The following is a 15,596-nucleotide window of genomic DNA, read 5'->3' on the forward strand; positions in this document are numbered from 1 at the left end:
TTCATCTCTTATTTTTTCGGGCTTTGTTCAAAAAAATTCTTCCCTTCCAGTTTGACATAGTAGACTTGGCCACACATGTTCCACTCTCGAGTTTTTAATTAAAAATAAGTGTCTGTGCTTTATTGGTAGTTTTGTTCTTGTTCAGTAAATAAGATTTGTCGCTTGTTGCACCTTTACAATTAATTCACTCAGATTTATGGGATATTGCCCCCGAATTGTCATGTGCCGGTATCGATATTATCTTACTTTCATCGATGATTATTCCAAATATACTTGGATATATCATCTCGTTTCCAAATCTGAAACCTTTACATACATTTGTAAGTTTAAATTAGTTGTTGAAAATTTATTTAGCGCTAAAATAAAATCTTTTCGGTCTGATAATGGAAAGAAGTAAGTATGATAATAAGGTGTTTAATGCATTTTTATCAAATCAGCATCCATCATCATTTTACATGTCCTCATACATCTCCTTAAAATGGAATAGCTGAAGGAAAGCATAGTCACATAGTTGAAATGGGTTTACTTCATGTAATTTTTCTACAACATTCAACATTGTTTTTGGATAGAAGCATTTTGCGCTGTGGTATATCGTATTAATAGATTGACATCTCCATTATTAAATTACAAGTAACCGTATGAGCATCTGTTTCAATATACACCATTTTGGTTGTCAGCGTTTTCTTTTTCCAGGTGCTACTCAAGCAAATAAATTATGGTTGAAGTCAACACTATGCATATTTCTGGGTTATGCAACTAATCAAAAAGGGCATCCTTGTTTTGATTTATTATATGGAAAGATATACTTATCTCGACATGTTTGGTTTTAATGAGGAACTCTTTCCATTTGCCAGCATATTGTCATCTGGATTTCTACAATCAATAGACAAAATGAAGTCTTGGTTCAATTCAACCGAACCGCCAACCTTATCAAGTGGTTTAATATTTTTGAGCCATTTCAGAAAGCCACATGTACCTACATCTCCCTGTATACCATCAGCACCGCAAATCACGACTAACAACCCTCTTACCCAAACTGAGATTCCAGCAACTACAGATGTTACTCCTAAATCCATTCCTTGAAGTCAACAAGATAATATATCACATGTATCACCATAACCAATTATCACCAAGAAAATATCACATGTTCAAACCACTTCTCATGTTCAGAGCTTAGCCCTTGCTCCAATGAACACTTGTGACTCTATCCATCAGATGGTTACACGACAACGTGATGGCACAAGAAAATCAAAGGTTCCTTATACTGGCATAGCTACTCATCATCTGCTTCCGGTATGCTTACAGTCCATTTTACATTATGAAGTTGATGAACCTACATGTTACACGGATGCTTCTATGTTCCCTCATTGGCGTGCAGCAATGCTTGATGAATTTAATGCGCATTTAAAGCAAAGAACATGGTTTTTTGTTCCAGCAAATCAAGCTCAGAATGTTGTGGGATGTAAATGGATATTTATGATTAAAATAAAAGCATGTGGTACTACTGAACACCAGAAAACCCGCTTAGTTGCTAAGGGGTTTGATTAGCAATATGGCATAGACTTTGTTGAGACATTCAGCCCGGTAATGAAGCCTCAAACTATACTGCTTGTTTTTTCTCTTGCGATGAACCGTAATTAGTGTATTCGTCATCTCGATATTAAAAATGGCTTTTTACACGATGTTTCACAATGAGATTATCTACATGAAGCAACCTCCATGTTTTATAGACAAATAGTTTCCGAATGATGTTTGTCTCTTGCACAAGTCTATTTATGGTCTTCGTCAGTCACCAAGGTCCAAGGACATGGTTTAACGATTTTAGCAAATTTCTACTTGAATTGGGTTTTAAAAGAAGTCTTGCTGACACTTCTATATTCATACACAATGCCGCTCATGTTATGACTATACTTTTAATCTATGTTGATGATATTCTCTTAATTGGCTCCAGCATTGAGTTCATATCATCTATAATTAATCATCTTAATTCTCGCTTTGAAGTTAAGGACTTAGGACAGCTGAGCTATTTTATAGGAATTGAGGTTCGTAGAAATGGTTTCAAATGCAACTTAGCCACACAAAGTATGCTCTTGACTTGTTAAAAGGAGCAAATTTTTTATTTGCCAAACCATGTTCTTCTCCGGTGGCACCAGGCTCTGAGCTTTCGTCACTGACTTAACTCCGCTTCTTGATGCAACCGCTTATCATAGTGTTGTGGGAGCTTTGCGGTATTTAACCATCACGAGACCAGACCTCCACTTCTTGATGCAACCGCTTATCGTAGTGTTGTGGGAGCTTTGCAGTATTTAACCATCACGAGACCAGACCTTACTTATTCAGTGAATCAGGTGTGCTGGTTCATGCACCAACCTTGTCAAATTCACTTGGTTGTTGTAAATGAATCTCTAGAGATATCTGAAGAATACTCCTCATTTTGGCACTCATATAAATAAATCACAAGATGAACATATTTATGATTTTTCTGAGGCTGATTGGGTTGGTTGCCCAGATGATAGGTGATCAACTATTGGTATGTGTATATACTTTGGTCCAAATCCTATAAGTTCGGCAATGAATAAATAAAGTACAGTCTTAAGATCCAGCGTAGAGGATGACTACCGTGCACTTGCTCATTTTGCATCTGACATCTAGTGGCTTATATTCCTGTTCAGAGAGTTGAATATTCCACTTAAACGACCTCCAATTTTACATTGTGACAATGTTAGTGCTACACACTTGGCCTCTAACCCAATCATACATGCTCGCACTAAATACATAAAAATTGATTACCATTTTCTTAGGGAGCGAGTTATTTGTTTCTCTTTATGTATTGTGTTTGTTCCAAATGAACAACAACTTGTTGATGTTTTTACGAAGGGATGCACGTTTTAAGATTCTTCGTCACAAACTGACAGTTCTATCATGTCCACCCATCAGTTTGAAGGGGGGTGTTAATGATATTACAGGAAAGCTTTGCTGAGACTAAGGATCTGCTAAGAATTAAGATATATTTGCATCATTACCGTATCTTCTTAGAGTTTGTTATGATTACCAATCATCGCTCATGATGTAAATTACACTTATATTTTAGCTGTTGTAAAATGTAACATTATAAATTCAATACAGACATCCCAAATCATAGTATAGGGTTTTGTCCTTCATTCGAAACTCTAATCTGGTATCTGAGTTCAGACTGACGACGGGAGGACTCACGAACCTACCTGCCACCCCCAATATTTTTCACCCAATATTTTTCACAATTAAATTTAATTGTGAACTTGAAAGGTAAATTAGTGGTACAAAGATGGGCGCCCGTAAATCATTTTTCCACCCAAAATGAAATCTCGAGTTTACAATTTCATGTCAATGGTATAGAGGAAGTGTAGGATTGTTGATCAACGTCGCACAATTCCTATTTAATGGTAAAAAGTTGTTGAATAATATATAATATATTTAAGATCTTAAGATTTCGGCGCAAGGTTTTGTATGACTTGGTTAGTTCTGTGAATTGTGTAATTTTGACACTAAAATAGTGTAAACGTTACACTATTTTAGTGTCATGGGTTGGAGATGGTCTTAGGTACCACACCATTTGTTTAAATTTTTGTTTGTCTAGCTGTATGTCTCAGACGATCTGCTGGAACATGTCTTGTTTACTGATGGCACAAATTTATTAGGGTAAGAAAATGGAAACTTGATATTAGGGTGCCCTAACCCCTAACTGTTGATGCCACAAATTTATAGAAAGTTGACAGGTAGTAAGATGTGCCTGAGGTAGTGAAGAAGATGACTAGAAAGGCAACTCATGATACAATCCTGCATTATCCTTCACATAAAATTTGTATCCTTCACACAAAATTTAGAAGGGAAAATTTCAATATATGTAGAATGACTGTTAAAAAACTGAGATACTCTATATAAAAAACTAAGATACTCTTATATGGTACTGAGGACCAGCCATCAAGATGGCCTAACAGAGCATGTCTTAAAAGAAGTAATTTGAACTGAGCTTTCTGTGTTGTGAATTTTGTGCTTCCAGATAGATTTATGGGTAGTTGAGCTGTAGGATTGATTTTAACCAGAGAATTGTTAAGAACATCCATGAAGATGAAGTTATCTGGGTTTGATGAGGTTATCATGTTGTAATTAAATGGCAATAAGTTCTGGGTGGATTGAAAGTTATAGATTGGCTAGGAATAAAGAATGGAACAAGAAACAAGATCTAGGTGCTTGTTGAGCTTTAAGCTTTGATACCATAATAAAGCTGAACTATCTTTTGAAGTTGTATCGTTCTTATAATATCTTCACAATCTTGTATACAGATACATATACAATCAATTGATAAGTTCCACCTCTCCAGTTTTTTTAGCAGGTTGTCCAACATCCAGCTAGCGTTATACATCTACAGGTGTTCCCTGTAGGAAGCCGTTGTCCGGGGAACCAAAGCTCTTTGTCAAGATGATTGAGAATTGCATTAAAGGAACAGTCAAACGTCAATCCTCAGCACCTTACCATGGTAGGAGCCTGAGGGGTACGAGTAATGTCGGTTATAATACGAATAAAGGCAACACATACAAAGATAATCATAAGAATACTGGGCCTAGCACTAGCGTAGCTCGACGTCCATCTTATAACTGTCACAAGGTTTACTTCCCGGGGCACAAGTGTACCCGACCCCAATGTTATCTCGTGGTGGGAGATCAGGAAGAAGACAACGAGCCAAAGCCGAAACAAAACAGGAGCAGCTCACTCCTGCATAAGAACCAGAAGATTAACAAGTTTCTCTTCATGCTCTTAATGGAACGCAAGGCTTTCGTTGATTCAAAGAAGAAGGTTCAAAACAAAGAGTATTCAACTCCTTCATGATACCAGTCTACTCACAATTTTCTCTCTCAGTCCTTTGTCAAACAGCTCAACTCAAATCACAAGACAGCTAGCGAATGGCACCAACACTCAATGTGGAGTTAACTTGGAGAACTTAAACTACGACCTTTAACTCCACCTTCTACGTGATTACGTTGGGAGTTTTGAAGCTGTACCTGGTATCCAATGGTTGACTCAAGTAAACCCAGTTAGCATCAGACTTCAAGAAACATGAGTGATCAATTCATTGGCAGGGTGACAAGCTGCAATTGCGACAAGCCAGCTGCACTTCTCCTGACTTTCAAGTAGTCATAGATAAGAACTCATCAAGCCACAAAAGGAACAAGTCTGTTTCCTGGTGCAATTAGCAGCAGTAGAGGCTCAACAACTCTCTCATCATGTTCCCTCTTCTGTTCGGCAGGTGATCGATGCGTACAAGAAAGTTTCCAAGCCCCTAAATCCTGACCTGCTTACTAAGGAAGATCACCTTTTACCCATATAATGGAGGGAAGCAGGCATGCACACATGACCCCTACAAATTCCCATATTTCTGACGCTTGGAAATTGAGAAAATTGTCCAAGAAATGCTCGACATCAGTAATCCAGCATAGCCAATACCCATATGCCTCTCCTGCCCTCGTCAAGAAACGAGACAACACATGAATGTCTAGCGTGAATTGAATTACAGGCTCCAAACGACATTAAAGTAAAAATTAGATTTCCCACATTGCTAAATGAAGAAATGATTGACGAATTACATAGAAGTTGTGTGTTTAGCAAGCTGGAAGTTCAAAGCAGATACCACCAAATCTTAGTCGATGAGCATGTTGTACACAAAATGACATTTAAAAGACAGTTGGGCACTATAAATTCGTTGTTATGCCTTTTAGGCTCACCCAACGCCCCAGCCACATTCTAAGGAGTAATGGATCATACAAGGTCATGTCAGTCTTTTTTGACAATATTTTCATATATAGCACTGACATAACGGAGCATCATACACATTTGAAGCAGGTATTTGAGAGACCAAGGCACAATCACTTACATATCAAATGGAGCAAGTGTGCTTTCACGGGGATATACAATTTTATTAACAAAAGAATTCGACAAACATTTATAACCAAACTTTAACAATTTCTGCAAGTATTCGCAACTATTGTGTTCTTATCATTAACTATCTCACAATTTTTGTAGAACCAAAAAAAAAAAATCATGTCAAAAAGCTCGAAAGGCAAAAATATAGATATTCACTACGCCATATTTGGCCTATTGCAAGCCCGAAAAAATGTTGCGTAAACGCCTAAAAGTATTACAATAGAGTCTATTGTAACATTTGACTAAAATTAAGGCTTGCATTTGCGGCCGTTGCAACAGGTCATCAAAAGCAACATTTTTCCTTGTATCGCAACACTTTTAAAATCTTGCATTATAGCTTGATATTGCAACATCTTTACCCTTTTGAGTAACACTTTTTAGGCGTTACAATAGCCTATTGTAACATTTCTGTGCAACACTTATTTGATTTTTTACAACGTATCACAATTTTTCATGCAACATTTTTGTGCAACACTTATTTGGTTTTTTTAATCAGCATTTTTTGCAATATTTTATGCTCATTTTAATATTTTCATATTAATGAATTGATCCATTTATGTTTAACATTTTAAAGTCTATGGTAACATATTTTTTAGTTTTTTTTGGCAATATCTTATCTATATGTTGTAAGACCACCTATTCTCACAAAAATCAACCATTACAAATTTAAATATTAAAGCACAAGTCAAAACATTCCACCAAGATCTACTTTAAAGTTCAAACTAATATACCATACAAACATCATAAGTCAAAATACACAACAAACGCCTAGTTAGTTCTCCTTGATTTTCCTAATTGCCAACAAGCCAATTTGGTCCATGGGTTGGTCCTTTTTGTGTCTTCTTACTTTCTCCATTGTTGTTTGTCGTAAAAGCGCCATCTTCAAGAGCAGCACTCTCTTCTTCACTTTTGGTCGAAGGAATTTTTATCTACAAAAATTAGGAGAGGGAGATAATAAATAAAAATTATTAAACTAAAATACAAGCAACATAGATTTTTAAATACAAATTACACCTAACATGATTCAAGAGACAGCGAGGAGTACAGATCAAATCAATCCACAAGTACACAATATATGCATTATACATCTGAAGACACTACCTAACAGAAATGGTAGAAACGATTTTAAAAGCCATAACAGGCGAGTGATTGGGATTGGATGAAGGATTCTGGTGACGGCTGAGAGATAAGGAGAGAGAATCACTAGTAACAACATTAGGTGTAGAAATGACTGTAGACAATCCGTCATCAGCAAGCAGGGAAATAGTGGGACTACCAACACCGACCAAGTCATTAACCCCCTAACTCAGAATTTTACATAGTACATGAAAATAACAAAAACAATTTCGAGTGGACCAAAATGATTAATGCTAAAAGTACCACATGACTTGTATAATTCATCAACCTCGGGTTATTCTAACAAACATATACAGAATTGAAAAATAAGAAAACATATTAATATCCAGATTAATATCAATGAATTAAGGTTCTAAAATTGTTCGCTGAAATAAGGAGATCCAATTCACTAGAAATAAACTTTTAACCATTTAGGAGAACACATAATAATTGTCAAATATTAAAGTAGCAAAAGGGACAGTTAACATATCATTTTATCTGATAGACACAAGACCAAAATAAAATTGAGAAATTTTCATCTGGAACGACAAAAAGTAACAGTAATTGGACTTCGAACTATCTTTCATTTAAACCACTTCATATATCTGCCACAACTACAAGACATCAGGATTTCTAAAAGTGACATAAGCAGCTATACCTGCAACTTGGTTTATAGGCAGAAAAAATAAGTCCATGCAATCCATGCAAATGCAATCATAAATACTTGTTAGTTGCAAGAGACTAAAATAACACTCAGTAATTAGGCAAGCAACAGAGTGGAAGAAAATCGGAGTTTGGTCAAAAAGAGCATTGTATCTGCTGCCTTATGCTTTACCTACTTTTATGTGCTCTAACCAAACAGATTCAATCGATTTACTAGTAAATAAGAGCAAAACATGATACTAAGCACAAAGTAAGATAAAATGACAGAGCAACGAAGAGATAATTCATCACAAAATATGATACTAAGCAAGATTCACAATTAGCAGCTAATACAAGAAAGAATGTTATACAAATGCCAAAATCTTTAATTGATATTAAACACAAGAAATTGCTATGTACTAAAACTCTATTTACATATCGTTACCTGCTTACTACTGAGAGATTTATGAGTTCAACAGTTCATCTCGCCCCTCAAGCATGAGCAAACTCTCTATAGACCCAGTGTCTACAGAACAAGGGTCAGTAACGAGTGGCTTGGTCAATCGAAGATCCCGACTCTTAAGATTACATGACACTAAGCCTGGAACAGGTAGACATGCTGACAACACTATTAGTGCTCCACTCCTTAAATACAAGCAATATTTGTTTGACTGAGAATGTTATTATGTTAATCTATTTCAACTCCATTCCCAAATTACTTCTTTTATGTAATAATAACTGCAATGTCAGTATAGCTCAGCATTAAATCAAATAGCAAAAGTCAGACTGGATCACCTTGGCAATGAGCTGAAATGTATTAAAGACCTTAGTGAATGTTAATGCCTCAGGTTTACGCATCAAAGACTGCGATGAGCAGCTGGATTTTGCAACCAATTCCAAATCTCCCAAATCCTACAGTACAAAATCAGACTTGTAAACATATACATTTGGAGCAATAAGCAAAAACAAGTCAAATACGTAACATTCTCTCATTTCTAGAAATTGTGGTAAGCAAGGATATGATAATGATGTAAGATTGTTCCTAGCATGCACCTTTAGGTAATGATTCTTCAGAGGCTACGTCTGTGACAAGATCTCCACTCCATGGACATAACCCTGTATCTCATAACTACCTGCAGCTTCTCCATGAGTAGAAGACAGAGACACTATTCCCGGAGCATTTGAATGTTAGTCCCTATTCATTGCAGAAGACAAGAGCTTCACTCCAACAAGGGCCCCATTGGTGTAAAGACGAACAAAATCAAGAGAAACCTGAATAAAGCCATGGAGCAGAAACACTGATAAAGTTATTCAGGAAAGAGCAAATAGAAAACAGTCTTGTTTCATTGTGAGGACATCTTGTGATGCTTTTTTTAATGTCATCCTCGTTACACATCTCACTTCCTCAATGAAATATGAATAAAAAATATGACAATACAATATATAGGGTGAATATTAGAATCTTTATCTATTAGTATTAACCTTCATTCAGCCCAAGGAAGGGAACACTACAAGTCCCATTAGTATTAACCTGCACCGCGACAAGAAATGAGTAAACATTTTTAACCATGAAAAAACAGACATTATGTGTGTTAAGTTTTCAATTCACTATTTTCTTATGGCACATTGTGATAAACACTCGTAAATACTCGATAAAAACTCAAATCTAGAATTCTCTACGTACACTGACCAAAACCTGACTAGTGATTGATATCAACAAGGCATGACCTTCACAAACAGATTGTATATTCATTTATAAATTCTTAAGTATTGGTACAAACACATGAAAAACAAAAACCAGCTAGGTCCATATAACAATATATCATTCCAAGGAACAAAATTAACAAAGTAAAAGAACCAAAAACGTAATAATTATCAAACAAATGATAACCCAAATTACTTTAACTACTATCCATTCACACTTCCACAGTCAAATACTACGGACAATTATATCTGAATACCAAGTCGAATTAAGAAATTTAAACAAGAAGTAGAGGTAACTTACAGTGTGGATAAACAGAGTGGCAGGAATGAGAAGGTTCCAAGTCTTTTGAAACTTATGAATCTCACAAAGAGCCACAGTACTAGGCTTAAATCGGTGGGGCTTTCGCTGTTGTTTTCCTTGTGCATCCCCATCTCCTATATCGACGAAATCAGTTTCATTTGACTAACAAAAACTGAATCCCTAACTTGAACAATACAAAGATTCTAAAAATAAACTCACCCGGGGAAGCAATATTTCTTAGTTTCGGAGTTCCTTGCGTATATACTCATTAGCATTCAAAACTTTATATAACTGTAAGCGGTATTACTCCAATTTCAGAGAGACAGACAGAGAGCCCTAACCAGAGTAATTCAATTCAGTGAAGTGGATTGTGAGCAATGGATGGGAGTGTGAGCAATGGAGTGGAGTGGAGTGGATTCGATTCAAAATGAGATTAGATGCTTGGGATAGATAAACAAAACAAGAGTGATTAGAGAGAGATAAGTAAAACAAGAGAGAAACCTGAGAGAGAGACACGATTGAAATGATGAAATGAAAGGAAAAAGGGAGTTTTGGTTTTAGAAAAAAAATTGGTACTAGAAAGAACCCGCCAAATGAAAAATCAAAATCCTCGCTTAAATATATAATTCGGTCAAGTTCAGCAAAGCGTAAACTCTCTTGCAACATTTTTCTCAAAGTATTGCAATTGCCAATGATTCTGTAATTTCTCAAAAAATGTTTGTAATCGGTGCAATATTTTTTTGTCTGTTGCAACATATTATAAACTGTTACAGTAGATTTGAAAATTTTTAGTCTATAACAACACTTTATGCAACATTAACCATTTGGGGCTTGCAATGCCAAATATGACGTAGTGATTTGTTATCTCAAGATGACAATTGACAATAGAACTCAAATAAATGTGTTAAATGGTTCCATATTGTCAGATATTACAACCTACATATAAAATATGAAAAAAGCTTGAACTAGGTGGTGCTCCTCCACAGCCCCTCTTCCAGAACTCTACAATTCTTGTGACCAGAATATTAGCACATAACTCAGCGTGTAAATGGTGGGGGCAAAAACAAAAAGAAAATAAAATTCTGCATTAGAACACAATCCTAGCAACTTGGTCATAATAAAAACTCAATGTTGAACATCGCCATCATCTTAAAAAAAAAAAAAGTGCATAAAGATGAATAAATGTCACAGAGATGAATAATTCACATTTTGGACCGCAATCATGAGCATAAAGATCACAAACAATTAAAAAGCATTTTAATATCTGCCTACAAGCTTAAAAACATTTTTATATTGGCACATCATCACGTTCTACTAAAATGTTCACCGCTTTCTTCCAAAAGTAAATAGTCTCCCGCCTCAAAAACTTCAATGACTTAGAAATGATAGTCGGATTGTGCATATTGCATAGGTTTATAAAGTGACCAATTTTGCCCAAAACTTATGCAATCTGTTAGACTCTGAAATTTCATATAAGATTTGTGGCATCTCTTTTAGAATTTTTAAAATAAGATGCATAATATTAAAAAATAATAAGATTTTATTTTGACACATTGTAAACTTAAATCTTAAACTCTAAACCTAAAATGCCTAAACCTAAACAGGAATCCCTAAATCTATAAATACTAAGTTTTGAAGCCATAATAGGGTGAAGGAGATATATAACAATTTCTATATAATTATCATAAGAATAACGATTGTTGGGATTGATGGTTAAAATTTAAGATTGAATACGAATTCCATGTTAGGGTAACTAATAATACGCATTTTCAGATGGGGAATCATACACTACAATACCATAATACGCATACTGATTCTGGGTATTACTTTATTTCTTCATAAAGAGACGCAATTGGATCTTGGATATTGCTGGATATGCATAAATGGTTGGGATATCCACATTTATACATACACATTCCAAAACTATAGCCCTATCACTTTTACCCCAATTCGAACTTGATACTTCACTCGCACCTATGAAGGTTATACCAGTGCAGTAAGGATTGGAGTGGAGTGGAGCACATCCTGAGAATCAATATATGTACGGGTGGATGTGCAATGGATCAGGTAAAAAAATTCCAGGCCTGGTTAAAACGATGCATTTGCTGTGGGGTATCGAGTATGTAATATGCATATGATGTCTGGGTAATGAAAATGTTAAAAATCATCAATCCAGCCGAGATTTGGTAATTTTGTTTTGTTAGATTAAAAACTCGGTAATCTTGACACTGTTTCGCCATAATATATATAATTTTCAAATCTTAAAACCTGAAAGCCCTAAAGAAAATCTTAAACCCTGGGATCCTGAATCATATGACTAACTTCTTGACTTTATTTTAGAATCTTTAAAATAATTAAATAAAAATATGCAAATACTTCATTTAAACATCCTGACACCCAAAATCATATAGATCATATAGACCGCTATGTAACTGCATTGTTATATATTAGTCTTAATGAATCTTCAATGCAAAAGGCCTTTCTGTGTAGCAGGTGTAGAATCTCCTAATTGGCCGTAAAATCTATAGAGCTAAAAGTAAGGAAAAGTACTGTACCTTGATGTTACATAATACAGAGTGGTGAACCAGGCCTCCATTAAACACATGACCACACCTCTAATTTAGAGCATGGTAAAATTCATCAGGAGCTTGTCAGCTTGAAGCTCCACTAGATACAAGAAATCCAGAAGACGAGGTTTGAGAGTCAACTAGATGATGCAGGACAAGATTGTAAAAACAATGATGCATTAAACAAAAATAGTTGTACGATAATAAACAATGAATGATACGATTCCCAATAATAAATAATCAATATTATCCTCAAGAAAAATGTTTAATCAAAGCTTAGTAATAATGTGGGGGATTACATCACTTATATAAACTATAAAAACCCTAGTATTAAACCTAATGGACTAAGGCCCATAAACAATTGGGCTTTATTATAAATAAACTACTTATTTAATAAACTCATAACCCCACATATTAAACATATAGCTAAATACATCATGTATCTTACACTAACTAAATATAAACTAATTAATAACATATAAATTAATTCTTTATTTTAGTTCATCATCATTCTCCCTTTGTTGGAGAAAACTTGGCCATAAATTTTGTAAAAGTCAAAAATCACACAAGGATGATATGGAACCAAGATGAACTTCATGCTGTTCTTCTAGAAAAACGGGTGAGGTGCAAAGAACTCTGAAAATTGCAAGCAAGCGAAGGTAGCTTAGGCAAGTACTCAAAAAATAATGAAGTCGATGTGCTCAACCTCAATAATATCATAAACCACCTTTTCTTGAAGACTTGAACTGAAAATTGCTCCACATGAGATTTTGCATCAGAAACATCTTCATTAACATTTTCCATGCAACTCAAAGAATTTGACACGATCACATCATCCTCATTCAATGGCTTATCCATATATGTATCTTCAACGTACTCAACTTCTATTTCCCCTTCGATTATTTTCTCATTTTCCAAATGTACAAGATGTTTAACCTGAGATGTGAGAGTCTAAAGAGGCCTATGTCGTTGCACCTTTGCACGTTCGTAACTTTCGTCTGCAAATTTGCACCTTTCTTTGCTCAACCCAATTTCGTACCTCTTTTCCACTCTTTTAAGTTTATTATATTGATTATTTAACTCCTTCACCATAAGTTTATATCGAAGTAACCAACGGTCACGATGACAAACATAGACTTCGTAATAGAACTCATCATGTTCATGATCAAGACAATATATATTATCTTCCACAATTTTTAATTTGCTGTTTGATGTATGCCACATGTCTTAAAACATAAAACAAATGCAAATTCTCTAAAGTTTAGGGGATGAGCAATAAGCATTTTGAAGTTTAGGGGCTGATCCTAATATTCTGCAAAGTTCAGGGGCTGTTATGCAGTTTCCACAACTTCACGGAATGGATTAATCTTTATGTAAACTCTCGGAGTACTAAACTGCAGTTTATGAATAATGTATATAGCAGTGGGTTTCCAGGTGACAAAACGTTGGAGTTTTGATGGGATGGGTTTTGTGGTAATGATTGGGCTGTCAAATTACTGGGCATCTAATACATATGAGTTATTAGGGTATAAACACATAATCAGAAGATATACATACACGAAAAATATGTCTAGTACTAGCCTCGCAAAACAGAAACTAATAATGAAGCTCCAGTTGAAAGGTCAGCCAATATAATTTTGTTCTTCACTTCCCCAATCTGTGTCTTCTCATCTTGTTGATGATTAAACTCCAACCAGTTGTGATGATTTGCAATTTGTGGTGCTGGATTGATATGCAATTAGGATTTCTGATTTGGGCATTAGGGTTTGTATTCGCATCGGATTGGGTATGTGATAAGGGTTCAAAATTTGGGGATTTAGGGTTATGATTGGTTTATTATGACCATGCTCTAGTGGCTTTTCTGGTGGGATTTGATAGTTTGAAGTTGGGAAGAGGCGGGGTGGTAGAGAGATGGCAGCGGTGTGAAAATCCAGCAATTTGATGAAACAATGAAGTATTAAACAAAAACGGTAATAAGATTATAAGCAATGAATTATACGATTATGAAAATAAATAATCAATATTAATCCCAAGAAAAATGTATAATCAAAGGTTAATAAAAATGTGGGGGATTACATCACTTATATAGACTATAAAACCTTAGTATTAAACCTAATAGACTAAGACCCATGAACAATTGGGCCTTGTTATAAATAAACTACTTATTTAATAAACTCCTAACCCCACCTATTAAACACAGAGATAAATACATCATGTATCTTTACACTAACTAAATACAATATAAACTTATTCAAAACATATAAATTAATTCTTTATTTCCGTTCCTCGTCACTAGAAAGCATATAAAACTATCCTAGCAGTTGTTATTACATGGTCACAACCAACATAAATAGCACTGGCATTAAGAACGTCATCAAGTAGGTGAATTTTTACCTCATGAATTCATCTTGGAACCTGGACTATCATGTAATTGCTTAAAAATATGAAGAACTAGCATGGTCGTTGTTCAAATTTTTAATAAAAGCATTCAGAACAGATAATTAAATGACTATAAAGCTCATTTACCTCTTTTTTAAAGACCGTGAAGTTTATACAATGAGCTACATATTATATAACATAAACATAAAATATTGCAAGTACACCAAGACCAAACTTACTTAGTCATGTCTTTGTCTTGTATTGCCAGAAACTGCCTAGCAACATCTATTAACAGCAGCCTGGGCCATCAGAACACTTGAATGAAGCTCTAGATACAGCAATGCAAACTTATGTGAGCAACTATCGCTACAAACAGCTGAATGCCTTAAGATTGAAGCAACCTCTAATATATTAGCAGCCATTAGTACATCAAACAAAGCAGGGGCAGTATTGACTGATAAGGTGTCGCTGTACATAAATTTTAGGAGCTTCAGTTGGGCAGCTTCTTCTGCTCCATTCAAATGAGAAAAGGAAGTCATGGGATGATATAGAATGAACAAATGACTCTTGTAATAAGATACAGGGCAGCAATGTAAATCATGTGACAGAAAAGATGCTCATCCAGGTCATATAACAACATGTCCATCAAAATAATTTAAAGAGATCCAACTACTGGTATCGCACATAATTAACATAAGCTTCCAATAGACCAGTGCTACACTTTTAAATTAAGAACTAAGTCCTTACATGTGGGAAACTGAAACCACAAACCTTATTTAAGATAGTAATTTGTAATATACATATCACTGCTTGGACTCTGGTTAATATCACATAACCAATAGCCCGGAGTATCTTGTATAAACATTAAAAGTTAAAAATATATCTTCAGAAATAAAATACAGTATAGAATACCCTCAATTCAGTTCAAC

The 15,596-nt window shown here is 35.0% G+C and overlaps 1 long non-coding RNA gene across 7 annotated transcripts; it reads right to left on the reverse strand.

Annotated features, from left to right (window-relative positions):
• Positions 1 to 4,256: 4,256 nt before the first annotated feature.
• Positions 4,257 to 14,944, reverse strand: LOC108214311 (uncharacterized). 7 transcript variants are annotated; one of them, XR_010289767.1, is made up of 7 exons: positions 14,907 to 14,929; positions 12,277 to 12,388; positions 9,941 to 10,057; positions 9,722 to 9,855; positions 8,770 to 8,988; positions 8,162 to 8,628; positions 6,598 to 6,887 (listed from the first exon to the last, which is right to left on the reverse strand). It is a non-coding gene; the product is annotated as an uncharacterized LOC108214311 (long non-coding RNA). The 7 variants fall into 7 exon arrangements; XR_010289763.1 differs by having other exon boundaries at positions 9,941 to 12,388; positions 14,907 to 14,944; XR_010289765.1 differs by having other exon boundaries at positions 12,277 to 14,933.
• Positions 14,945 to 15,596: the final 652 nt, after the last annotated feature.

Source organism: Daucus carota, chromosome 3 (genome assembly GCF_001625215.2).
Source record: "Daucus carota subsp. sativus chromosome 3, DH1 v3.0, whole genome shotgun sequence".
Taxonomy (NCBI): domain Eukaryota; kingdom Viridiplantae; phylum Streptophyta; class Magnoliopsida; order Apiales; family Apiaceae; genus Daucus; species Daucus carota.